This window comes from Mandrillus leucophaeus, unplaced genomic scaffold, assembly GCF_000951045.1.
Source record: "Mandrillus leucophaeus isolate KB7577 unplaced genomic scaffold, Mleu.le_1.0 Scaffold56, whole genome shotgun sequence".
Lineage (NCBI taxonomy): Eukaryota > Metazoa > Chordata > Mammalia > Primates > Cercopithecidae > Mandrillus > Mandrillus leucophaeus.
Window position 1 is genome coordinate 4,026,914 of NW_012106030.1, and position 26,311 is coordinate 4,053,224.

The following is a 26,311-nucleotide window of genomic DNA, read 5'->3' on the forward strand; positions in this document are numbered from 1 at the left end:
GGATATGGATGATCCTGTCACCCAGATAGTGAACACAGTACCTAATAGATAGTTTTTCAGTCCATGTCTCCCTGGTTTCCCCCATTCCCCCCACCGCCACCCAGTCTTGAAAGTCTACGGTGTCTATTGTTCTCATCTTTATGTCCATGTGTACTCAATGTTTAGCTCTCATTTATAAATGAGAACATGCAGTATTTGGTTTTCTGTTACTATGTTAATTTGATGAGGATAATGGCCTCCAGCTACATCCATATTGCTGCAAAGGATCTGATTTCATTCCTTTTTTATGGCTGCATAGTATTCCATGGTATATATGTACCACATTTTCTTTACCCAATTCACTATTGACAGGCACCTAGGTTGATTCCGTGTCTTTACTATTGTGAATAGCACTGAGATGACCATACAAGTGCATGTGTCTTTTTGGTGAAATGATTTATATTCCTTATTCCTTTGGATATATACCCAGTAATGGGACTGCTGGGTCAAATGGTAATTCTGTTTTAAATTCTTTGTGAAATCACCAAATTGCTGCCCAGAGTAGCTGAACTAATTTATATTCTCACCAACAGCGTATTGATGTTCCTTTTTCTCTGCAACCTCACTAGCATTTTTTTTTTTTTTTTGGTCTTTTTAATAATAGCCATTCTTACTGGTATGAGTTGGTATCTCATAGATTTGCATTTCTACCAGAGAAACTTGATGTCATCAGAAACTGTTAGGCAACTAATTTCCTCGTTGTATATTTTTGTTTTTCTTGGTGGCTTCATCAATGTTATTTGCTGACTTATACATTTCTTGCCCCTCACCTTCTCTGCCAAATCTCCATGCTTTATAACCCAGACTACCCATGGTCGAGTTCTCTAGACTTGGCTCCTCTGATTGTGTGAGATCCTCCCACCTTTAGGAAAGGGGAGCTGGTACTGAATATGTGTGTGAAATATTTAAAGAATAAAGTGTGGAATAGTGAAATATGGGCCCTAATGCACTAGGAGATCAGAAGGAGACAGATGCGTATGAGCTGATTGACTCAAGGACAGCTTTATAGATACAGAGGAGATTTATTATAGATATGGGAGGATGGGTAGGATCTAGATGGGGCATGAGGAAAGAGAGGGCACTTAACAATTGGAGTGAGAGTAAACAAAAGCCCCAAAACCATTATTATTAGTAATAATGCCTGGTAGAAATGAATGGGGTATATACATGGGAAATGGTATATAACAAGGATGTCTAGCTGAGCAAGAGGAGGACATAGTTCCTTCTCAGAAGGAAGTCAATAGGTGCTATGCATGGCCTATTGACTGTGGTAGCCATGCCAGCTTCTTTCTTCTCCCTCCTGTTTAACCTCCCACTGGGAAGAGCTACTATGTAGAGACTTATTACAATTTTCTCAAAGAGTGGCCGGATGCAGTGACTCATGCCTGTAATCCTGAGGTGGGCGGATCACTTGAGGCCAGGAGTTCGAGACCAGTCTGGCCAACATGACGAAACCCCTTCTCTACTAAAAATACAAAAAATAGCTGGACATGGTGGTGCACACCTATAGTCCCAGCTACTTGGGAGGCTGAGGCAGGAGAACCACTTGAACCCGGGAGGCTGAGGTTGCAGTGAGCCAAGATCACACCACTGCAGTCTAGCTTGGGTGACAGAGTGAGACTCTGTCTCATAAAAAAAAAAAAATTTTTTTTTTTTCCTCAAAGAATTTTTCAAACACTACCTCATTTGATGCATGTGATAATCTTGGACAGTGCTGTTATACCAATTTACAAGTAGGAATCTGAGGTTCTCTGAGGCTAAGGAACTTTCCTGAAGCCACAAAACTGGTAAGCAGCAGAACTGGCCTGTGAGACTCTGGCCCAGATGTGGTCAGCGCTGTTTGTGGTCAGAGACCATTTGCCTGCTCTTCTGTTCATTCATTCATTCACTCATTCATTCATTTTTGGTAAATCTTGCCTGACCATCTACTAAGCACTGGGTCCCAAGTTCAGACAGAGGTAAACAAGGCCCTTTTCTTGCTCCCCGTTCCAGTTGGATGGGGATCAGAAAGGCAAAGCCAGCAGTTAGAGTTACAGTCTCACGTGGTAAGGGCTGTAGGGTGATGCCCGGTGTGCGTTGGCTGCCCCTAGGAAGGACTTTAAGGGTGAAATTGTGCCAGGGGCTACAGCTTCCTAGAGGAAGTGATATCAGAGCTGAGATACTGGGAAAGATTTGAATGTTCTTTACAGAAATCAGTAACATAAAAGGTGAGAGGCCAGAGAGAGGAATGGTATATTTGGGGAATTAAAAGTAGTTGAATTTGCCTGGAATCTGAAGTGCAAGTTGGGGAAGTTTGCAGGATGAAGCTAAGGACACCTTAGCTTAAATCTGCTGAGGCCAGATCGTGTGTGGTTGTGGAAGCCATGGTTAAGAGATCTTCACTGCCCAGAGCACAGTGAGGAACCGTTCGAAAGGCTGGGAGCCTGAGAGTGACTTGATCAAATCTGCAGCCTAGAAGAATTCCTCTGGTGCAGTGGGAAGGATAGGCTCACTGTTGCAACAGTTGTTGCAATCTGTTACAGTAGAGACATTAGCTGATGGCATAAGGTGCGATAGAGTAAGGTGCTTCTCTCTTCTTCAGTCTCTGCAGTAGTGTTCTGGAAGAATCCAAAGGCCTCTTCCAGAGCAAACCTAAAAATGGTGGAGAAGGGAGAAGCAGAGTTTGCTGTCTTCCATGATTTAGTTCTAAATGCAGAAGCCTTGTTCTGGGTCTTTTTAACATCTGCGTGTCTCAAGTCAGGCAAATGGCTTCAGAAGCCATAATATCAGCATAGCTCTAGTGTTCAGATTACCTTCTTTCAGTTAGCTAACCAAGATAAACCTTGATTTCATTAAAATTGTGTACTTTATCTCCAAGTCATGGGACTAAAAAAGCCAACTCTTTAAAAAATATGTATGTTTCTACAAGTTTAGAATAATTTTAAAGTATCTATCTATAGCAAATATAATTTTAAACATCCATAAAACACAAACTATAGCTCAGGATCTTTTCATTATGGTCTGGGTTCTCAAAGAGCACATTGCAAGGTAAATCAAAGAAGCTGAGAGAAAATGTTAAGTGCTTCTGTCAGGCAGATATTTGTCAATGTGGCTGAACGTTTGGACTCGCAGAGCTGCTTTTTTTCTACTTAAAGAAAACTCTTCTCTTGTAGACCCCTCTACATTTTTCTCATAAGGAATTCTCTTTAGAGACTTCTCTAATTTATCCCTCCCTTCCCTTCCAAAAAGAGAGATGAGAGATTATCTCAAGGAGCTGGCGGGACAGAATCAAAAGCAGGGCGGTGGGGGTGTGGAATAAGTCAGTGCAGACCCAGGTCCTTGCCGTCGCTGGAGATCTCTGAACTTTGCCGCCTCCCTCTTTGCTGAGGTCCCTCAGGTGGCCTCATTGTTTCTATTACCTTGGTAGAAAGCCTGTGTGAAGTCCCTGCCTGCCTGGCAGTCTCGTTGCTATGGAAACTTCCATTCCACACACCTGATTCACACATCACGCTTGGCTAAGTCCAGACAGAGGTCACAGACTGGCATTTGCCCTTTGTTTCCCCTTCTTGTGTTTTCCAGGCACTTAAAAATGGATACAGAAAGATGAGCAGGTGGGCAGTGTTGTGTGTAAGAACGCTTTGTTGTCAAATGTAGAAGTTTGTTTAAAAAAAAAAAAACCTTGTAAATGGAAGAGCATAGCAAATGGCAAGTATGCATGTAGTTCGTCTCGTAAGAAGGCAAAGTTTTAATCCTGTAATGTGTCTGAGAGTGACTTTTTTTCTGGATTTCTAGGTGAGATTGGAAATGGGTATAACAGATTCCAGAGTCTGCGGCTTCAGAGGGCGTTTTCTGTCCCATTTCACCAAGTTGCTCTTACAATCTAGGATTACAATGTGGGTTCAGGTGAACCATCCCTGACAGCTATTTGTTAAGAATCAATTTCTCTCATGATGTTTTCTATACTGCGGCTTTACTTTTACATAAAGTGTAGTACTTCAGAAAGCATAAATACTTTTGAGGAAATTACCCTTCATTAAAGGTCAATACATTTGCTGGAGTAATTTTCTGTTTACCCTCTGATTTTTTCTTCTTCCTGTGTAACTTCTTTAATATATAACTTAGAGAAAATGACCCTGTAGGAAGGCGGATTATTAACGTTCTTGCCCAACCAGAATTTCTCTTTCTTAGGTTGAGTTGTTTTCTTTTGATTGTTGTTTATAAGGCTGAGATTTAGAGATAAAAAAAAAAAAAAGACTTTCAAAGGGACATGGGACATGGCATTCAGCCCTCCTAAAACATTAGGTTGGCCAGGCGCGGTGGGTCACGCCTGTAATCCCAGCACTTTGGGAGGCCGAGGCAGGTGGATCACGAGGTCAGGAGTTCAAGACAAGCCTGGCCAACATGGTGAAACCCCGTCTCTACTGAAAATACAAAAATTAGCTGGGCATGGTGGTGTGTGCCTGTAATCCCAGTTACTTGGGAGGCTAAGGCAGGAGAATGCTTGAACCCAGGAGGCGGAGGTTGCAGTGAGCTGAGATCGTGCTACTGCACTCCAGCCTGGGCTACAGAGTGAGACTCTGTCTCAAACAAACAAACAAACAAACAAAGAAAAAACAACAAACCCACATTAGGTTTCAGACATTATGTGCGGTGCAGTTATCATGTCTTGGCAGTCAGGTTAGCTAGTGAGTTTCTGTTTGCTCTTACCTCCACTGACGCTTCTGTTTCTTCTCATTTGTCAATGTTACTCCTGTTTAGATGGCCTCGATTTACAAAATATGCCCTTACTACCAGCAGTCTACCAGACCTGGGGTTCAAATCTCATCTACTTATGTCCTTGGATAAAATTATTAGCCTCTGTTGTCTCATCTGTGAAATGGCATTAATACAAAACTGCTGTAAAAATATTGTAATTTTTAAAGTAGATTGCAAGATACCTGCCACATAATATCTATTGTTACTATTATCCTGTCAGATCGTTTAGAAATAACATTTATAGCATCTGAAAGCATATGCTTGCTCTTAGTATTACTAATTTTGGTGTTGTTCCTGACTTTAGCCAAGGTAAGGATAGGTTGGGGCTAAGTATATGGATGGTGGATGGAAAGAAATTATAATTTTTACAAAAAATAGAGCATGTACACATACATTCTCCTTGTCTTTTTTTCATTTGTGTACTCACCCTCGGTCTATTTTTTTGAATCTCCCTGCAAATTCAAGTGGCAAAATGAAAAGGTTGTGCAAGTATTGGAAGATAAAATGTTGTAATAGAGACATTTAGTGAGCAGTCGTCCTGCGCTGTCAACATTTCCAGGCAATCATAGAGGTACATGTGTGGATTCCCATTCTCATGACCCCAAGGCCATTCTAATCCCCCCATTCTAATCCCCTGGCTCCTCACCTTCTTCCCCTTCCTCTCACTCTTCTCAGATTTTCTCCTCCTTTTTCCTCCTCTCCTCTCCTTCCTCCTTTTCTCCCGGTCTTCCATTTCCCCCTCCCTCTCCCCCTCCTCCTTGTCTTTCTTTTCTTTTTTGGAAATTGTGGTAAAATATACCTGCCACAGAACTTACCATCTTAACTGTTTGTACATGTATGGTTGTGTGACATTATGTACTTTTTAATTAATTAATTAATTAATTTATTTATTTATTTATTATTTTTGAGACTGGAGTCTTGTTCTGTCGCCCAGGCTGGAGTGCAGTGGCATGATCTCGGCTCACTGCCAGCTGCACCTCCTGGGTTCATCCATTCTCCTGCCTCAGCCTCCTGAGTAGCTGGGACTACAGGCGTCCACCACCATGCCTGGGTACCTTTTTGTATTTTTAGTAGAGACGGAGTTTCACCGTGTTAGCCACGATGGTCTTGATCTCCTGACCTCGTGATGTGCCCGCCTTGGCCTCCCAAAGTGCTGGGATTACAGGCGTGAGCCACCACGCCCGGCTGACATTACATACTTTCACATTTTGTGCAATCATCACCATACTCCATCTCTTGAACTTTTGATCTTTCCAGACTGAAACTCTGTACCCATTAAACTCTGACTCCCCCTGCCCTCCTCCCACCACAGCCCACGGAAACCACCATTCTACTTTCTGTCTCTATGAATTTGACTACTTTCGGTATCTCATATAAGTAGAATCATATAGTATTTGTTCTTTTGTGACTGGCTTATTTCACTTAGCATAATTAGCCTTCAAGGATCATCCCTGTTGTAGCATGTATCAGAATTTCATTCCTTTTTAAGGCTGAATCATATTCAATTGTATATATTAATATATACCACATTTTTGCTTATCCATTTATCCATCGACAGACACTTGTGTGGCTTCCACATTTAGTATTTGTGAATAATGCTGCTATGAACATGGGTGTACTCATGTCCCTTCAAGACCCTGCTTCATTTCTTTTGGGTACATACTCAGGAGTGGAACTACTGGATTATGTGGTAATTGTATTTCTAATTTTTTGAGCAACTACCATACCGTTTTCTACAATGGCTGTACCATTTTACATTCCAACCAACAGTGCATAAGGGCTCCAGTTCTTCCACATTTTCAGCAACATTTATTTTCTGAGTTTTTGATAGTAGTCATTCAAATGGGCATGAGATGGTATCTTAAAGTTTTGATTGCATTTCCTTAGTGATTAGTGATGTTGAACATATCTTCATGTGCTTATAATAGGCCATTTGTATATCTTCTTTGGAGAAATATCTATTCAATTCCCTTGCCTGTTTCTTAGTTAGGTTGTTTGTTGTGTTGTTGAATTTTTAGGTGTTATTTATATATTCTGAATATGAATTCCTTATCAGAAATATGATTTGCAAATATCTTCTCCCATTCTGTGGGTGGCCGTTTTACTGTGTTGTCTTTTGATGCACAATATTTAAAAATATTAAATGAAGTCTAATTTATGTATTATTTTCCTTTTGTTGCTTGTGCCTTTGGTATCATATCCAAGAAATAACTGCCATATCCAATGACATGAAGCTTTTGTCCCATTTTCTTCTAACAGATTTATAGATTTAGGTCTTATGCTTAGGTCTTTGTTCCATTTTCAGTTAATTTTTGTATATGGTGTTATGTAAAGTACAACTTTATTCTTTCACATGTGGACATTTCGTTTTCCCGGCACCATTTATTGAAAACATTGCCCATTCCCATTGAGTGGTCTCGGCATCCTTGTCAAAAGTCATTTGACTATACGTGAGGGTTTATTTCTGGGTTTTCTATTCTGCTGGTGCATCTCTCTCTCTTTATGCTAGTATCACCATGTTTTGATCACTGTAGCTTTGCAGTAAGTTTTGAAGTCAGGAAGTGTGAATCCTTCAGCTTTGTTCTTTTTCAAGATTGTTTTTGGCTATTTAGGATCCTTTGAGAGTCCCTATGGATTTTAGAATGGATTTTTCTATTTCTGCAAAAATCGTCATTGGGATTTTGATAGAGATTGCGTTGAATCTACAGATTGCTTTGGGTGGTATTTACATCTTATCAGTATGACATTTGCTAATTCATGAACATGGTATATATTTTTATGTATTTATGTCTTTTTAAATTTCTTTCAGAAAGGTTTTATAGTTTTTATTGTATAAGTCTCTTAACTCCTTGATTAATTCCTAAGTATTTCATTGTTTTTGATGCCATTATAAATGGAACCATTTTTGTAATTTCCTTTTCAGATTGTTCATTGTTAGTATATAAAAATGCAACTTATTTTTTTATGTTGGCTTTGTATCCTGCTACTTTATTTAATTTATTAGCTCTAATAATTTTTTGAGTGCAGGATGGGGGCATCTTTTGGAGTCTTTGCATATATCATTTGCAAACAGAAATAGTTTTACTTTTCCTTTCCAATTTGGATGGCCTTTATTTCATTTTCTTGCCTAATTGCTCTGGCTAGAGCTTCTTGTACCATGTTGAATAGAAGTGGTGAAAGTAGGCATCCTTGCCTTATTTCTGATCTTAGAGTAAATCCTTTTAGTCTTTCACCATTATGTTGTTGGCTATGGGTTTTTTCATATATGAATTTTATTATATTGAGGTAGATTTCTTTCTAGTATGTTGAGTATCTTCAACATGCAAGGGTATTGAATTTTGCCAAGTGCGTTTTCTGAATCAACCACATTGAGATGATCATGTGGTTTTAGTCTTTCATTCTGTTAACATTACGTATTATATCAATTTTTCTATGTTAAACCATCCTTGCATTTCAAGACTAAATCTCATTTGTTTGTGGTGTATAATTCTTTTAATATTTTGCTGAATTCAGATGGCTAGTATTTTGTTGAGAATTTTTACATCAGCGTTTATAAAGGATATTAGTCTGTAGTTTTCTTTCTTTTTCTGGCTTTGGTATCAGGGTAATACTGGCCTCACAGAATGAATTAAAAAGTGTCTTACCAGCCAGGTGTGGTGGCTCACGCCTGTAATCCCAGGACTTTGGGAGGCCGAGATGGGTTGATCACCTGAGGTCAGGAGTTCAAGACCAGCCTGACCAACATGGTGAAACTCCATCCCTACTAAAAATACAAAAATTAGCCAGGCATGGTGGTATGCACCGGTAGTCCCAGCTACTGAGGCAGGAGAATCACTTGAACCCAGGAGGCAGAAGCTGCAGTGAGCAGAGATTGCACCACTGCACTCCAGCCTGGGCAATAGGGTAAGACCCTGTCTCAAAAAAAAAAAAGACAGAAAAGTGTTTTATCTTCTTCAGTTTTTTGAAAGAGTTTGAGAAAGATTGGTGTTAATTCTTTATTTTTATTTTTTGAGACAGAGTTTCACTCTTTTTGTCCAGGCTGGAGTGCAATGGTGCAATCTCAGCTCACTGCAACCTCTGCCTCCCAGGTTGAAGTGATTCTCCTGCCTCAGCCTCCTAAGTAGCTGGAATTACAGGCGTGCGACACCACGTCCAGCTATTTTTTGTATTTTTTAGTAGAGACAGGGTTTCATCATATTGGCCAGGCTGGTCTCAAACTCCTGACATCAGGTGATCCACCTGCCTCAGTCTCCCAAAGTGCTGGGATTGCAGGCATGAGCCACTGCGCCTGGCTTCTTTAAATGTTTGGTGGAAGGTTGTGTATGTTTAAAAACAGTTTCAAAGAACATATTTAACCAGCTGAACTGAGGGAACTGTTACATTTAGGATAAAGAGAAGTTTGGAAAACTGCGGGGTTTCCAGATTCATTGTTTTATCTCCAAGTGACAATTCCCTTTTGCTCTCCCAAGTCTTTACCAGAGGACTGAAGATTGAGTTTGGCCTCTGTGATGTGGCCTGGCTGACAGTCTGTTGCTCTCTCATCCTTTAGGAGTCCTGGGTGATTAGTAAGCATTTTCTCACAGTAAATGATTCAGAATGAAATGTAGTTCTAGATACAAAAATTATTTCTGAAAATAACCTCACTTCTTTAAAACCATTTCTACTATATGTTGATTTAAAAGCATTCATACTGATCTCCAGTCAACTTTCTCTTTCTCTTGTTGTTCCTTCCTCCATCCCTCTCCCCACTCCTTTCTTTCTCTCTCTTGTCTGCCTGCCTGCCCGCCCCCCTCCCTTCATTCCTTCTTCCCTCCCTCCCTTCCCCCTCTGCCCCACTCCCTCCTTCCTTCCTTCTTTCCTTCCTTCCTTCCTCCCTCCCTCCCTCCCTCCTTCCCTCATGGAATACCCAGAACAATACTGTGTAATAGACATATAATATAAGACACATGTGTAGCCATGCTAAAAAAAATGAAGAGAATTAGGTGAAATTAATTTTAATAACATACTTTAACCTAATAGATCCAAAATATTATTTCAATATTTAATTAATATAAAAATTATTGAGGTATTTAACTGTATTTTTCATAGTAAGTCTGTGAAATCCACTGTCCTTTTTAAACTTGAGGTACATCTCAGTTTGGACTGAACTCATTTCAAGGGCTCAAGAGCCACGTGTGTCTAGTGACCACTGTATTAGACAGCGCAGACCTAGTGTATTCAGTACCAAGCACGTAAAGTCCAGAAAAGGGCAGCCCTCAACTTTGCTTCATAGACAGGACAGATGAATAAAGGGTGAATGGTGGCTGTGAGTACCTGGGGAGGAGCTGTGCATAGAGTATTAGGGAAGCCCAGAGGAGGGGCTCCAAAGTCAGACCTGTGAGCTGGGGCCTCCCTGCAACTTACTTGGCTTGTTCACCACCACTAGATCTCATTTCTTTGAACTAGTCCCCTGTGGGGAGGCAACTGAGCTGGAGTTTGGCATGGGCTCCAGTCCATCAGACATTAACTTTTTGCCTCATGTATTAAGAGAGCCACTGGCAAGTTCACATTTGACTCTGCTCTGACCACAGGTCTGGGAGCTGGGATTTTGGAAACACAACCTCACTGCTTTCTGTTCTGGTCTGCCTTTATTCCCACACACAGGACGGCTCATCTAGCCTCCTGGAGATTGCTCTCCAGCCGGGTGCACCTCCTTGCTTCTTTTTACTGCAGTGCCCAGAGGAAGGTTTAAAGTATGACTGAGGGAAAGGAAGGAAGAAAACATTTTTATTTTCTTCTTTCTCTAGACACCTCCCCTACTTATCTCTGGGAGGCAGCCCCAAGAGCTCTGGTTGTTAATGGAAAGGTCATCAGGTGGGCTTCTGTGGATCCACCCTGTCCCCACCCTGGCCACTGTGCCTGCCCTGCTTCTCAAGGACTTAGAGAGGTAGCTAATGTGGATGGTGAGGCTCCAGCAGTTAGGCAAGTGTGTGTATCTCCCCAGGCTCCCTGCGTGGGGAAGGGTGGTAGAGAGATGTTTACAGATAACCAGCCAGGAAGTGCAAGGGAAGAGGAGGAGCTGTTTCCACTTACCCTCCTACCTCCTTTTGGCTTTCTCTTCTGGCATTGCCTACGGACAAAAAGGGATGGGAATTTGGCAAAGTGAAAGTATCTCATTGTACTTCCCCACCCCTCAGTCTCACCTCCCTTCTAAGACTTTTTTCTACCCAGGTCACTTAATACTCAAAGACTGCAAATTCCTTTCCTACTGCTGATGTGGAAGAAACTTGGAAACATGTTCCTTTCCAGGAGATGAGTGATACGGCAGAAAGACGGGTCAGATGAGGCCAAGGGACTGGAGCCAGAGTCTTACCAAACTCGCAGGCAGCTTGTGACTGCGGGCATGCCGTGCTGATAGAGGAAGGGAGGCCTGGGGGCTCCATGGTGTCGGGATTCCTCCCTTGATAAACAGAGTCAAGGTGGGTAGGGGGACCTTGTGATAGGTGTCCAGCCCTTTAGAAGATTCTATTAGCATGTGTTGGCTTGTTAAATGATCTACCCATTCATGTTGGTGGCCTGGTCCAAGGCTGTGCTTCTGATAGCACCTCATCTCTTTTAATATTCGAACTCTATACTATTAACATAGATTTCTTTGGGAATTGTATACACTTTCCATCATTGGGAATCAAATCCAGCATATAAAAATGGCAAGAATCTCAGTAATTACCTAAATTCATGAAGAAGCCAAAGTAAAAATATTTCTTCCCTTGGGAATACTAAAATAAAATAAAATAGATGAGAGTTGAATATCTCTTATCCTTACCCCGCGCTCACAAATCTTGTAAAACTCAAAATTAATGTCACAATGCACATTAGCAGATAGCATTTTTATTGAAAAGTGTTAAATTAAGGAGTTAACACTGAGAAATTGAAACTGATTAAGAAAATGGAAAAGGCCATAGTATTTGAATGTTACATAGGCATACTTATATTGTACTGTGGATAATGAAATAAGATCATTGTTACTGGTGCAGCCTGTGGTCAAATGCATTTTTTTTTCTTTTTTCTTTTTTTTTTTTTGAGACAGGGTCTCTTTCTATCGCCCATGTTGGAATGCTGGAGTACAGCAGTGCAATCATGGCTCACTGCAGTCTTGATCTCCCAGCTGCTCAAGTGATCCTCCCACCTCAGTTTCTTGAGTAGCTGGGACCACAGGCATACAGTACTGTGCCTGGCTAATTTTTTAAATTTATTTTTTTTTTGTAGAGGCATGTTCTCAGCTCAGGCTGGTCATAGGCATTTTGACACCCCAAAATATTTTGAATTATTCTTAGTTTCAGTAGATGAGATGAGTGATCATTTGAGTTCCTTCAACAGGTCATTAGACCAGACCAGAAGCGAGCTGTGATGATAACACAGGCTGTGGGCAGGCAGGCACCGAGGGGCACAGTGAGAGCACCAAGACTGTGGGCTCTGGGTTTGAATCCTGGCTCCACTACTAATCAGCCCTGTGCAAGTGACTCAGCCTCTCTTAACCTCGTTTATTTTCTGTAAAAATGGGAATTGTAGATTTACATTTATGGAGATTATATAAGATGATCTGTGTAAAATACTTAGTCCACAGTACCTGACAAATATTAAATTCTGAGGAAATATTAATTGCTATTATTACTACTTCAGCTCTGAAAATGCTGTTTTCCTGACAGTAAATGGCTGTTTTGTTTATTTCTGCCAGTAGCAAAGCAATACATTGATTGTTTAACGCCTTTTTGGCCTCTTTGAAAATGTTTAAAATTATGTTTACTTTTTCTTTATATCATTGCAGGTTTTGTGTGTGTGTGTATGTGTGAGAGAGAGTGAGTGTGTTTTGGGAGGACAGTAATTACCCTGTGCAGATGGAGCTGCCCAGTCTTTCCCATGGCAACTGAAAAAATAAAAAATAAAAGCAAAAACTTTGAGGTTACATAATTGCCTTCAATCGACTAGGAGGAGTGTAGAGATCATGACTTTTTTTGTGGGTTTTGGTGTTCTTTTGGTTTAAGGTGTTGGGTGAAGATACAGAGGTCCTACTGAGTAACTGAACAGGATGCTGTTGCTTGCTTTGAAGTCAGTAAATTGGTCAAAAGTACAAGTAGGAGGGGAAGTTGAGGTTTACTGAAGGAGGGCCATTATTAATGTTTCCATGCTTTTAGCAGTTTAAAAGTTGGGAGTTTAAATAAGGTTGTTAGTTGTGGGGAAAACAGCCCACAGACATTCAGACATAGTTGAAGTTTAGTCTTTCAGTCTTCATTTTAATCTGAAAGTAGGGAACCAAGGCCTCTGAATCACGCAGCAAAGGGATCGCTTCATAACTTTAACAGTCTGAATGCTAATTATCGCATGCTCATAATGGCATAAGATTTGCAGAGTTCCCCCACTCTCATCAAATCCCAATTATCTAAAGATTGTTTTTCTTGGGAGGCAAAAGAATATTATAATTTTCTGATTTTTTTTTTAAATCTCCCAAAAAGATGTATATTCATCCCCTTAAAACCTGGGTGTAACCAAAGGCACTAGTGTCCAAAGAACAGGTGTTGTCTTTCCATAACATCCATAAAATGATCCCTCTATACATTCTCTTTGTATCTCTTGTGTAGGGGTTAACATGGAAGCCTTCATTATTTGATTGGAAAGTAGGTTTGACTTTTCCACTGGAGATTTGATGCTCTTAGCTCCAGAACCAAGATAGTTAAGACTATTAAAATTTCCTTGCCCACCACCCCCTCCCCGACCCTGCCAAATGTATGCTAAGCCTATATTTGTTTTATTTCCAACCAATTTGTCGGAATTAAATTGATTATTTATTTATTTATTGGTTTTTCTCTCCAGAGACCCAAAAGATCATATAATGCCAACTCTATGTTATCGATAATAATTTGGGCATAGGAAGAAAACGGAGAGTTGAAATCTACAAATTCTCCTAAAAGCCAACATTCAAAAACCTCTTCTGCTCAGCTCTTTATATGTGAGCAAAGGAAAGGAGAATGAGAGATAAGATATTAACTTAAGTGAGTACACGTGGCTCAGGACATTTGGTGTCAGAAACTCTATGTTACAATCCAGCCTCTTCCAATTAGCTAGTGAGCACTGGGAAAATTTGGAACTCCCTGAATTCTCCCTTTATCATTTGTCAAATGATGAAAGAATACTTTTGTCTTGTGGTGTTGTCTTAGATGAGATACGATACATGTGCAATTTGTAAATTTTGGGGCACACTCCATGTAGTGCTCACTACTTTGTGTCATCGGATAGAGAGGAGGAGAAAGCATATACAACTAGTAGCCTGAGTAAATATTGGTTATCATTTACTTCCAAATTGCCAAGAGTAGGCCGTAAACCAACCATCTTCCTTGCTTAACTTCCATCAACTACAATCGCCTCAAGTCCCCCAAATTGCAATTGGTAAACAACAAACAATAAATGCAAGATCCCTATTTGTATCCTTCTTGCTTAACTATTTTCATTCATGGTAGTCAACTGAGGTTATTCACCTAACTAACCTGCAAGGATAAACAAGTGAGTTTTTTTTGTTTGTTTGTTTTTTTGTTTTTAATATCCTTTCTGGGAATCCTAAATAACTAGTTTCAATTGTTGTAGGTTGTGGGAGCTGGGAATTTGTTTTCTCCCCATTACTGGACTCTTTTACAATGGCATCCTGGGAAACCAAATCTGAAACTCAAAGGAGAAGTGGAACAGTGACAGTTTCCTTTAACCTGAGCTCAGGGCTTTGGCAATAGCTCTGCTCCAAGTTTCTGTTCTATCTAGTTCTGCCTGGAACTTAGGTAAGGGAAAGCTTTCTGTATCTTCCATCATCCTTGCCTTGTTCTAATGTAGCAGAGGTAATTCTTTCCTAATAGTGTTGCTCTTTTTTTTTTTTTTGAGATGGAATCTTGTTCTGTCGCCCAGGCTGGAGTGCAGTGGCACAATCTCAGCTCATTGCAACCTCCACCTCCCACATTCAAGCAAGTCTCCTGCCTCAGCCTCCCGAGTAGCTGGGATTACAGGCGCACACCACCACACCCAGCCAATTTTTGTATTTTTGGTAGATATGGGGTTTCACCATGTTGGCCAACCATGGTTGATCACCGTGAATTCCTGACCTCATGATCCACCTGCCTTGGCCTCCCAAAGTGCTGGGATTACAGGTGTGAGCCACCACACCCGACTGCTCCTTTTTTTTTTTTGCATTCTCTTTATTAAAGAGTAAGAGTTTTCTTTTACATTTTTTCTCATTGCTCTCTTAGCTGTTTTTTGTTGAAACCAGTATGGAAGAGTCACCTTTCCTTAGTGTGTGTGCCCATGGTACATTATACATGGCACCTCTCCCTGCAGGGGCCACACTCTATCACAACAACCAGTGTCCTGATCTCTCCTAGGCCTTGCTCTTGGCCCAGCCCTGAACACATACTCTGCAATATCAGAAACCTTGATCAATTCTGAAAGCAATTTATTAACCTCCAGCCATGAGAAAGAAGTGAATTCGTGGTCAGGGTAAAAATTGTAGGCATAGTTTAAAAATTCATTCCAGTGACATAATGAAAAATTTCATCAGGAGTCAAGATTGGAGATCTCTTTTTGGCTTTGCAACTGAGTAAATGTGGTAAAGTAACTTGATGTTTGTGTACTTCAGATTCTTATATATAAAATAAGATTTTGGACTGAACTGTCCATAGTTCAGTTGTCTGATTAGGGATTATAATATCTGTGTCTTATGTAACCTAAAGAATATCTTATGTTATTCAAGACTGCTCATTTTCATTGACATGCTCAATACCCAAAGCACATAGGTTTTCTAGACTCTGACTGTTCTCCCCCATCCTGTGAAGGAGAGTGGTAAGGGTCAGTTTCCTCATGAAAGCAACTGAAGAAACTGAAGTAAACATGTCTCTTTTTTTTTGAGAGGGAGTCTTGCCCTGTTGCCCAGGCTGGAGTACAGTGGTATGATCTCAGCTCACTGCAGCCTTTGCCTCCCACGTTCAAGCAATTCTCCTGCCTCAGCCTCCCGAGTAGCTGGGATTACAGGCGCCCGCCACCACGCCTGACTAATTTTTATAATTTTAGTAGAAACTAGGTTTCACCATGTTGGCCAGACTGGTCTCGAGCTCCTGACCTCAGGTGATCCACCTGCCTCGGCCTCCCGAAGTGCTGGGATTACAAGTGTGAGCCACCACCCCTGGTCAAGACATGTCTTTTTATTGTCTTTTATCCGATCTTTGGAAAGGAGACTCTATAACAAAACAAAACAAAAAAATCTTCTAAACTGAGTTCAAGAATAGTTGTTGCTTTTGGATTCACTTCTTTTGGAAGCTTTAAAAATGGGATCTTCAGATCAGAATGTATGTAGGTATTCTCTGAAGACAGAATTATATTTGTCCTTCTAATGCCGATCTCTCAAACTCAGCAAGTGTTTAGTTGCTTCTCTTTAACATAGGCCTCTGTTGGTAGTTTGTGTATTTTCAGAAGAAATGTAGGAAAAAATATCTAGGGGCTTATGAAAGCCAACAAACCTATACTTGGAAGGTAGATGTGTTCCCTTAGAAAGATTTACGTGGAAACTTGTTTTCTAGAAAGATGAACAAACAATAAGCCAGACCGTCCTTGTTCTCATTTTAAAATAAACACATTTGTAGACCTGTAATTGGCTCCTGATGAGCAATACATGAAGCCATTTAAGGCATGAAGCTTTGCATTGGTATGGAACCAACTGAATAAAACTTGTTTATAACCTTATATACCTTTCCAACATAAACACCATTCCTGGAGTGAATCATTTTTGTTCTGGTTTATAGCTAACATCATGTGACAGCTTTTTCTTTTAGATTTTTTTCTGGCCTAGATTGCTAGCTAGGCATTTGTATTTTTTGATGGTGGTGTTCTAGGTTATCCTTTTACATGCCAAATCGGCATAAGCTAGAATATTATATTTTATACTTGTCAAAGGACAGCACATATTATTACTGTATCGTAACTAGGTCTCGCTTTTTTTTTTAAAAAGTGCTTCAACTTTCCACCTATGTATAAACAAGTATACCTTTTAAGTGAATTCTTAGATTGAGGAACAAGGAAGTGTTTTTTACTCATCGTATCTTAGCCCTCAGTACTGCCTCCCACCTGAAATAGTTAATTTCTTTAGAGGATATTATGGAATTTAGTTATCCATGAATATGTTTTTGTGGATTGTATTGAAGAAGATGAGGAGTACCATGCATTTTTTTCTAAGAGTAAAATTGTAAGTATCAGTATGATTATATTTTACTTTTTTAGTGCATTTAGTGGGTTTCATTAAAACTGATCTTGGATTGTCACAATATAGGAGAGTGGGGTTTTTTTGTGGGAGATGATGTCTGCATACAAGAGATTGTTATTATAAATATGATGTATCCTGGAAATTTTGGAAAGTTGGAAAGAGCGACTTGACAACTCTTACACTGAACAATGTATCTGAATCTATCAATCAAACAGATCACTATCTGACCAGAAATCCCTGTAAGAGGGAAAAAGCTTTCAGTTCTTTTCCTAAATTTTATCTGTCTACACAGATGATATTTCTGTTCCCCTTTGACATATTATTTTCCTCATAAACAGTTTTAATGGTTCCATACGCCTGCAGGCTAAAAAGCAGAGACCCAGTGATCTCATCTCTACTAGTTGACTCCAATCTGTCTTTTCAATAATGGCCTCCACACCCAGTCCTTTGTCAGATGTGTACTCTGAGAGGAGGCATTCTGTGATGGGGAGGGGAGACACTAGATTTAGAAAACTCTGGGTTCAAACCCCAGTGCTTTATTTATTAGCAATGTGAAATTTGTCAAATCACATCATGCCTCTGAACCCTAGACTCTTACAGGGTAAAATGTGTATAAACATACTGACTTTTGTTTTCATCTGTGATACCATGTGATATCTTTCAGGGTCAGAAATGTAGTTCTGTTTCTTGAACTAATTATGGTGGCTAATTTGAATTTGCAGTGCGTAAACAGGCTATTTGGAATTCAAGCATTTCTCCCTTTCCTTGTCATCTAGTTAGATGGTGAATTCTTCTTTTCCTATTACTTATTATCGAAACACTTTGACCACAAGGCTACTTTTTTTTTGAGATAGAGTCTCGCTCTGTCACCCAGGCTGAAGTGCAGTGGCGTGATCTCGGCTCACTGCAAGCTCCGCCTCTCGGGTTCATGCCATTCTCCTGCCTCAGCCTCCTGAGTAGCTGGGACTATAGGCACCCGCCACCATGCCTGGCTAATTTTTGTATTTTTAGTAAAGTCGGGGTTTCACCATGTTGGCCAGGATGGTCTCCATCTCCTGACCTCGTGATCTGCCTGCCTTGGCCTCCCAAAATGCTGGGATTACAGGCGTGAGCTACCGTGCCTGGCCCACAATGATACTTTTAAATATTTGGGATACAAATAAGCTATTTTAAATTTAACAGATAAAAAGGGCTACACACACATTTTTCAGGCAGTTGTCCATTCTTTAATTTTAACAGGTTGTTCAGCTGTGAAGAGGAGAGAGAACATAAAATTGGATTTTTATTGGATTACTCTTATGCTCAATATAATGTTTTTTGGTCTTATCTAATCCTGTGGAAATATCTAGGAGGATGTAAAATCCAGTGTTCATAGACATTGCTCACCATCTGTTACCAAAGTGAAAAATCAGCATTCATATTGTGCCTTTATTTCCCTTTGTGTGCTCAGTCCAAACTCAGGCAAAGAGGCCACTATTTGTTCCCTTTACAGCAAACTTGATCCTAACATTGCATATTCCATAATCTGTCATCTTTATGTAGTTTTGTGGTAACTATCTGCTCTTACTTGGCCTCTTCACATACTTACTATGATAGGTTTTCTTGATTTACCAAATAGGGAACTTATCCATTAGAAATGTTTGATTGGCTTTTTCAGAAACAAGAAGTTGTTTTGCTTTTTTTAGTGTACGTATACTTTTTCTTCCCTTAGACCCAATCTAATCTAGGTGGTAGAGAAAGTAACGAGAGTCTCTTGGAAAACCGAAGAGAGTCACAGCAAGCTCACAAAGTTACACAGGAATGAGGAGGAATAAAAATGTAAAGGTAACATGGATGAACTGTCTATTAGGTGCTTTCGTACATACTATCAGGTTTAAGGTTTACCAATAGCATTAGGTATGGTGAAGATGATTGATATGGTTTGGCTGTGTCCCCACCCAAATCTCATCGTGAATTGTAGCTCCCATAATTCCCATGTGTTGTGGGAAGGACTCAGTGGGAAATAATTGAATCAAGGAGGCGGTTTCCCCCCTATTGCTCTCATGGTAGTGAACAAGTCTCACGAGATCTGATGGTTTTATAAGGGGTTTCCCCTTTCCCTTGGCTCTCATTCTCTCTTTGCCTGTGGCCATGTAAGACATCCTTTGCTCTTCCTTCATCTTCTGCCGTGATTATGAGGCCTCCCCAGCCATGTGGAACTGTGAGTCCATTAAACTTCTTTCCTTTATAAATTACCCAGTCTTGGGTATGTCTTTATTAGCAGTGTGAGAATGGACTAATTACAATGATTGTGACAATGACTATGGCCATTGTACAGATAAGGAAGCCAGCTCAGAGTGGCAAGTCACCTGGGCCTGAACATCTTGCTAATAAGCAGCATAGCATGTTCCTTGATTACTCTGTTATATGTGGCTCTAAAAGGTTTTTTCTGTGTGCGTTCATATGGATGTTAGCAAAACCAATGTAAGTGTAGTTAATGGAATTATTATTTCTCATGCCTACTATGATTTCTTGTCTGATTGGAAAATAATACTCCAGGGTCAGGTTTGTTACACTTCCATCTATGACATGTGCCCCAAATGACAGTGACCTTATGGCAGAGATTGGCTCAGGAGAAGTATTTTCTCATCTTCTGGAATGTCCTACTAATGAAATAACTTAAAAGAGAAGGACATATGAAGGTGATTCTATAATATTAACTCTAACCATTATTAAATTCTTAATGTATGCCACATATGCTTCTATTTGCTTACCTGCATTAATTTTTTCACTCTGCATAATACTCTTATGAGGAAGGCACCATTTTTTTTTCATTTAAAGATGAAAAGGTTAAGGCACAAGAAGATTCATAACTTGCCAAGGTCCCAAAGCTAGTGTGGGTTCCAATCCAGGTCCTCTGGCTCCACAGCCACTCTCCAGTGCTGCTTCGGAGCCTGATATGTTAGTAACTGGTGGCTCCCTAAGAACCTTGACTTTGGCTTTAGTTGATTTAGAAAATATTTTTATGTGTGTGTATTTACTTCCAAGCCTCTCATATTTTCTCATTAATTACAAGTAGTCCACAATTTTCAGGACTGTAGTTGTAAAGTATAACTCAAGGCATAATGAGAAAGTAGATTTTAGTCATTTGGAATGGTTAGGAACTCTGTGTACCTTTCCAGGAATTTAATGTTTTAACTGAGCATAGTGACCCAAAATGTTTGGAGAAAGTGAGAGATTTTGTGTCTATATACATAGGTGTCCCTGTGTCATCTTTTTCTTTAGCTTGAAGCACTCAGGATGGAAAAACAAATCTTGGAAAAGATGAAAGAGTAGAACTAAAGGAAATACCACATAAGTTACAAAGGACTAGAGTTTTATGACTGTAATTTATAATGTCCACTGTCCTTGTGAAAATTACGTGGGATGGTTTATCTTTTTCTATTTGGGAAGATACTTTTTTTATATTTAAAAATATCTTGTCTTTAGAGTTCTTTTAAGTGTAATGATTGGAGGGCTAAGATATACAAACTAGATTATTTTCATTCTGGTCTTTTTCTTTTAGTATTTGGGGTAATTTAAATGCTTCTTCATTCACTCACATACTTATTCAACAGATATTTATTGAACGCCTACTATATACCAGACACTCTGCTACACCCTGAGGATAAAAGGTAGATAAGATGCTGAATCTGTCCTCCAAGCATTTGGATTCTGGTGGCAGAAACTGTTGTGTACCCAGTTAGCCCCTGCAGTGTGAGAAGTGCTACACTAGCAGAATGAAAAGTTCTGTAAGGCCACAGAGGAGGGAGGGAGTAATTCCTCCTGTGGTTATGAACAGAAATTTGAGCTAAGTCTTTTAAAGGATGAATAATAAGGTTGGGTAGGCCAAGCGGGCAGGGAGGGCCCAAGAGAAAAGGTGCTCAAATGCCTAGAGTATGAAAAGGAATGAAAACTGTCATTAACTCACAGCTAGGAACACTGATCCCTGTAACCAGCTTGGCTTACCTGAGAAGGAAATGCTACCACCTCTGAGGGTTCCCCCCACCAGTCTTCATTTATTATTGTGTAAAATTAGAGGATGACAGCAGTGGTGGTGGTGGTGGTGGCAGCGGCGGCGGCTGCTGCTGCTGCTGCTGCTGCTTTGTCTTCTTCCTTTTTCTGGTTAGCTTGATAGATTTGGGTTAGATATAGGCATTTTCCACATCAGGTTTTAGTTCTTTATTTTTTCAACTTTTACTTGATTTTTATTATTTTTTTCTTTTTTTTTTTTTTTTAGACAGAGTCTTGCTATGTTGCCCAGGCTGGAGTGCAGTGGTGCGATCTCAGCTCACTGCAACCTCTGCCTCCCGGGTTCAAGCAAGTCTCCTGCCTCAGTCTCCGAAGTAGCTGGGATTACAAGCATGCACTACCACGCCCAGCTAATTTTTATATTTTTAGTAGAGATAGGGGTTTCACCATGTCAGCTAGGCTGGTCTCCAACTCCGGACCTCAGATAATCCACCTGCCTCAGCCTCCCAAAGTGCTGGGAGCATGAACCACTGTGCCTGGCCTCAAAAACTTTTATTTTAAATATGGGGGTACGTGTGCAGATTTGTTGCATGGGAATATTGTGTGATGCTGAGGTTTGGAGTACAGATCCCATCACCTAGGTAGTGAGCATAGTAGCCAATAGGTAGTCTAACATGCCCCATCTGTATCCAGGCTTTAACCATACTGAGACAGTGGGAAAAAGACTGAGCTGCTTACTATCACCCAATGGAATGGAAAGTTTTCTACCATTTTGCTTCTATGTCATTGTCATATTACTTTTTTGGGGAAATTTGATTTTTCTGCCATTCTACTAGACTATATCTCTTTGATCACTACCTATGTGCCCAAATCACTGCTTCTCCCAACTTTTTTTGTGGGCCATCATCCATGAGCATGGTACATCCATGTGGTGACTTCCTCTGTTTGTTTAAATTTGCACATTTAGAGTTTTGTGTTAGGACAGTAAAACACTCATGTCTAAATAACTTATAAGTCCTGGGAAACTCATAAAAATGACCTGACATGATGTTTTGTGCCTATAAGAAACCTTGCAGATGGCTAAGAGAAGAATGAAGATGTTTTGACTTACTGTCTCTTCAATTACGTTATAAAAAATTCAGCAGACTTGTCCATGATCATTAGGAAAATGAATGATTTTCCTATTGTAAATTACAAGTGCCACAAACTACATAAGGACTGTAATTGACAGGTATCAACTGGTAGCATTTATTTACATTCTCCAAGGCAACCCACAGAACTGTAGTGCTCACCATATTTGTTCAGAAAAATATGTTTTTAAGTAAATAAAACTTCCTTAACACTGGTTACTATAGTTAAGCAACTTAATTCCAATTGTTAACTTTGTTTAGTAAATGATAGATGAAACATGATTTTGTAAGATGAAAGAACATGGTGCCAAAACATTATATGAGCATGATGCCAAAAATACACACATACACACACACACACACCCCTGAATACATTGTTCATAGTGTTTTCTAATTCAGGGAAACTGGAAGATGATTTGAAAGTATTATGATCAACTTTGTATTTATTCCAGGAAAATTTACATGAGGAGAAAATACATTAATCTTGGCATGTAATAAAAACCAACATTTTGTTATGTAATTCATTTTGTGATTTACATTTCTATAATTTATTCAATAAACCTAGTAAATGTTGAGTAATGAATGAATTTAGTTTCATGAGTAAAAAATAGTACATGAATGATCTGTCATTGTACAAAACTGCTGAATTGTGAATATGGTTTTTTGTGAGTATTTTCTTCCCTTCCTCCTTGTCCCATCCATATGTCCTTCTTTCTTACCCTAACCTCCTATAACCCGAGGATAGCACGTTGAGGGAAGAAATCGTCAGAAGTTTTAATATAATTATATTCAGGATGAGAGTTCTGTTCAACACAACATCACTGGTTAATTTAGTAATTTCTAGAATTCTGCCTAGACTTGAAAATACTTTCAGTACTCATTGCTGAATATTGCTGTTCTCTGCATGTTTTTCTTCTGGGATTGAATTGGACAGGATTTTGGTTTTTTAACGCATTCCAGTGGGTATAAGCATATTGGCTAGTAAAGGTTCCCTTAATTGACCTGGTTTTAATAAAAAATGGTCCAGTACTCCTGCCACTCATTTTTCTCTTTTTTGAAACCACAGATTAATAACCTGGTGTTATCTCTATCACCAAGGTGAGAAATTCTGCCAACAGTGGTTTACAAAAGCAGCTTTGGGATTGGATCTGGAGAGTGGCTAGGATTCTACCAAAACTAGATCTCTGTTTTTCTTCTAAATTACACATGGACAGTTTCAACAATTAAGTTACCAAATTCATATTTTATATTCTATTCACATATCAGGAAACATTTAGCCCAAAGTCTGTTTACATAAAAATTTCTTTTTGGATATTTTCTTCTACTCTGAGGACACATGCCTGCCTTTCCCCAGTATGTTCTCCACCGCTGTCAGTACCTTGAGTATAGTGAGCCTTCAATAAAGAGTCAGTGAATGAATCCCTTTGTCATTGTGTCTCTATTATGTAGAGTGGAAATCTGTGCTGGAACAATAGCTAGTAGATGATCTGCACCAGGGAGGCCTGGGCTAGACTTCAAAAGCTGTTTCCCCATCCCGGCAAGGCAAAACATGTTCTTTTTGGGCTGGGAGGTCACAGCTCTATCCCCGTTCAAGACTGCACCTCCTTTTTTCTCTCTTCCTTCCCAGGAGCCGTGGAGTCCAAGTGTGACTGCCAAGAGGAATCCAGCAAAGCCAAAGAGCCCGAGCATGTAGCCCTGCCCGAAGCCTGCCACACGCATGGAAAACCCAGAGGAAATGAGTGAGGATCAATGGGAAGAAGGGAGCCAGCCAGGTGAGCAAGCTCATCAGTCTGGAGGCTAGCGCCACTGGAAAGAATCCCGGGCGGTTCTGTTTATTTGGCAAGTTCAGGCCATGACCTGAGCTTACACTAAATTACCTCAGAGCAAATTATTTTTTACCAAGCCATGTAAATGTTAGGTCAACTCCCTAGAGCTTTTGGGCTGAAGACAGATGACTACATCAAAGGCTGCTCTTGAGTTTCCAGGTGTGGCTGGGGGAATTGTCTGTCTTCCTTCAGGAAGACGTTTCTAACTCTTCCCCTTTCCCTACCTCAGATGAATTATTTTGTTTCATGCCAATTTAAGTGTTACCTAGAGACTTTTTACATAGAACCAATTTATTATTTATTTATTTATTTTATTATTATTATTTTTTGAGACGGAGTCTCACTCTGTTTGCCCAGGCTGGAGTGCAGTGGCGCGATCTCGGCTCACCACAAGCTCCGCCTCCCGGGTTCACGCCATTCTCCTGCCTCAGGCTCTGGAGTAGCTGGGACTACAGGCGCCGGCCACCGCGCCCGGCTAATTTTTTTTGTATTTTTAATAGAGATGGGGTTTCACCGTGGTCTCGATTTCCTGACCTCTTGATCCGCCCGCCTCAGCCTCCCAAAGTGCTGGGATTACAGGCGTGAGCCACCGTCCCTGGCCACATAGAGCCAATTTAATTGAACATAGAGTCCTCTGGTTTTGGTATGAGTGGGTGTGCCTGTGGGCGTGTCTTCATAAAAGGAGGCCAAGGCTGTGTTTCTTCTTTATAAATACAAATTTCACATCACAGTCTTGGGTGGATATATTCTGAAGCATCCTCCTAGGTAAATTGAATCGGACTATAGTGGATTTTTTTTTTTTTGGCAATGGGAAGCATTTTAATAATTAAATCACTGGTTGAAGGCTTGTGCAAAGTTTGGTGCTATATTGGGATTTACCAGGGTTCCATAGTGATTTTAAGTTCATTTTAAATTTCTGCTGCCTGCCTTCCTTTCCTTTTATGTTAAGTGTTATTACCTTGTGGAGAGAAAGTATTTTAATGATAACAGAATGTTACTTAAAAATGCTTCCAGCCAGACATGGTGGCTCAAGCCTGTAATCTCAGCACTGAGGCAGGAGGATGGCTTGAGCCCAGGAGTTTGAGAGCAGGCTGACCACCATGGTAAAACCCTATCTCTAGAAAAAATACAGAAATTCGCCAGGCATGGTGGCATGTACCTGTAGTCTCAGCTACTCAGGAGGCTGAGGTGAGAGAATTGCTTGAGCCCAGGGAGGTTGAGGCTGCAGTGAGCCGTGCTCAAAACAAAACAAACAGCTCCCATTCTACCACTCCTAAAATCTATATTGTATATCAAAAAAGGAAGTTTGATACCTGAAATGACTCTCAGTAGGGCTTCTCAACCTCTGTTCCCTGGCATTTGGGGCTGTATCATTCAGTATGGTGAGAAGCTGTCCAGTGCATTGCAGAATATATGGTAGCACCCCTGGCCTCTACCCAGTAGATACCAGTAGCATAATTCCTCTCCCCAGCTGTGGCAACCAGAAATGTTCTGTGGGGGAGAAATTTGCCCCTAGTTGAAAACCATTGTTCTAGGGATTGATTCAACAAAGGAAAAGAAGGTAAAGAAAATAGTAAAGATGTCACGTATGGAGCTTTGTTTTTGTTGGTTGTTTGTTTGTTTTGTAATATTACCCTGTGAATTTCCGAAGAAAGTGAATCCTAAGACAATGAAGTCTGCCACTAGAACTCCCATTTAGCCACTAGTTCTCTCTCCGTTATTGACTGGAATTTAGTTTGGATTAATATAACAGTTACAACTCACTCACAACAAGTACGGACTTTGATGCTGTCATTATCAACTGAAGAACTCCCAGGTGTTTATATTAAACATGCAGAACTTCCTATGAAGTGGCCATTCTGATCACTGGGTGTTTTCACAGGGCTGGCTTATTGGGGGAAAAAGAGGGAGTGGTTGGAGAAAAAGACTCAAATAAGGCTAATGCAAGACTTTAATAACTGAATGTATGAGTTGAATGAAGAAACACGCCTACTCTACACTGCAATTCAGCAGTTTTTTGAATGGGAGGTCAGATGCATGATTTAAATACAGGTTTCATTTAATGCAGTTATCTTTTACGGTACTAAAAAAGGTCTGGGATCCTGCATTCTTCCTGTATAGGATTGTAATTCATTCTCTCTGCTCTCACTCTCCTTCCAAATTCACTTCTACCTCTGTCATAGAATGTTTGAGCTGCCAGACAAGTAGGATCATGTCACCACTGTGACTTAACATGAAATGTCCTTGTGTCTTTATTTCAAATGTTCTGTTTTTCCTCTATTTTCTGCTCACATGAACATACACTCTTGCCAGGCACATTGACTTTT

At 40.2% G+C, this 26,311-nt stretch overlaps 1 long non-coding RNA gene across 2 annotated transcripts in view; it reads left to right on the forward strand.

The window, feature by feature from the left end:
• LOC105552489 overlaps positions 1-26,311 on the forward strand; it is a 562,990-nt gene that overhangs the window by 409,021 nt on the left and 127,658 nt on the right. For both annotated transcript variants that reach the window (XR_001008022.1, XR_001008021.1), the window contains exon 8: positions 23,786-23,930. This is a non-coding gene — a long non-coding RNA (uncharacterized LOC105552489). The remainder of the gene's footprint in view (positions 1-23,785; positions 23,931-26,311) is intronic.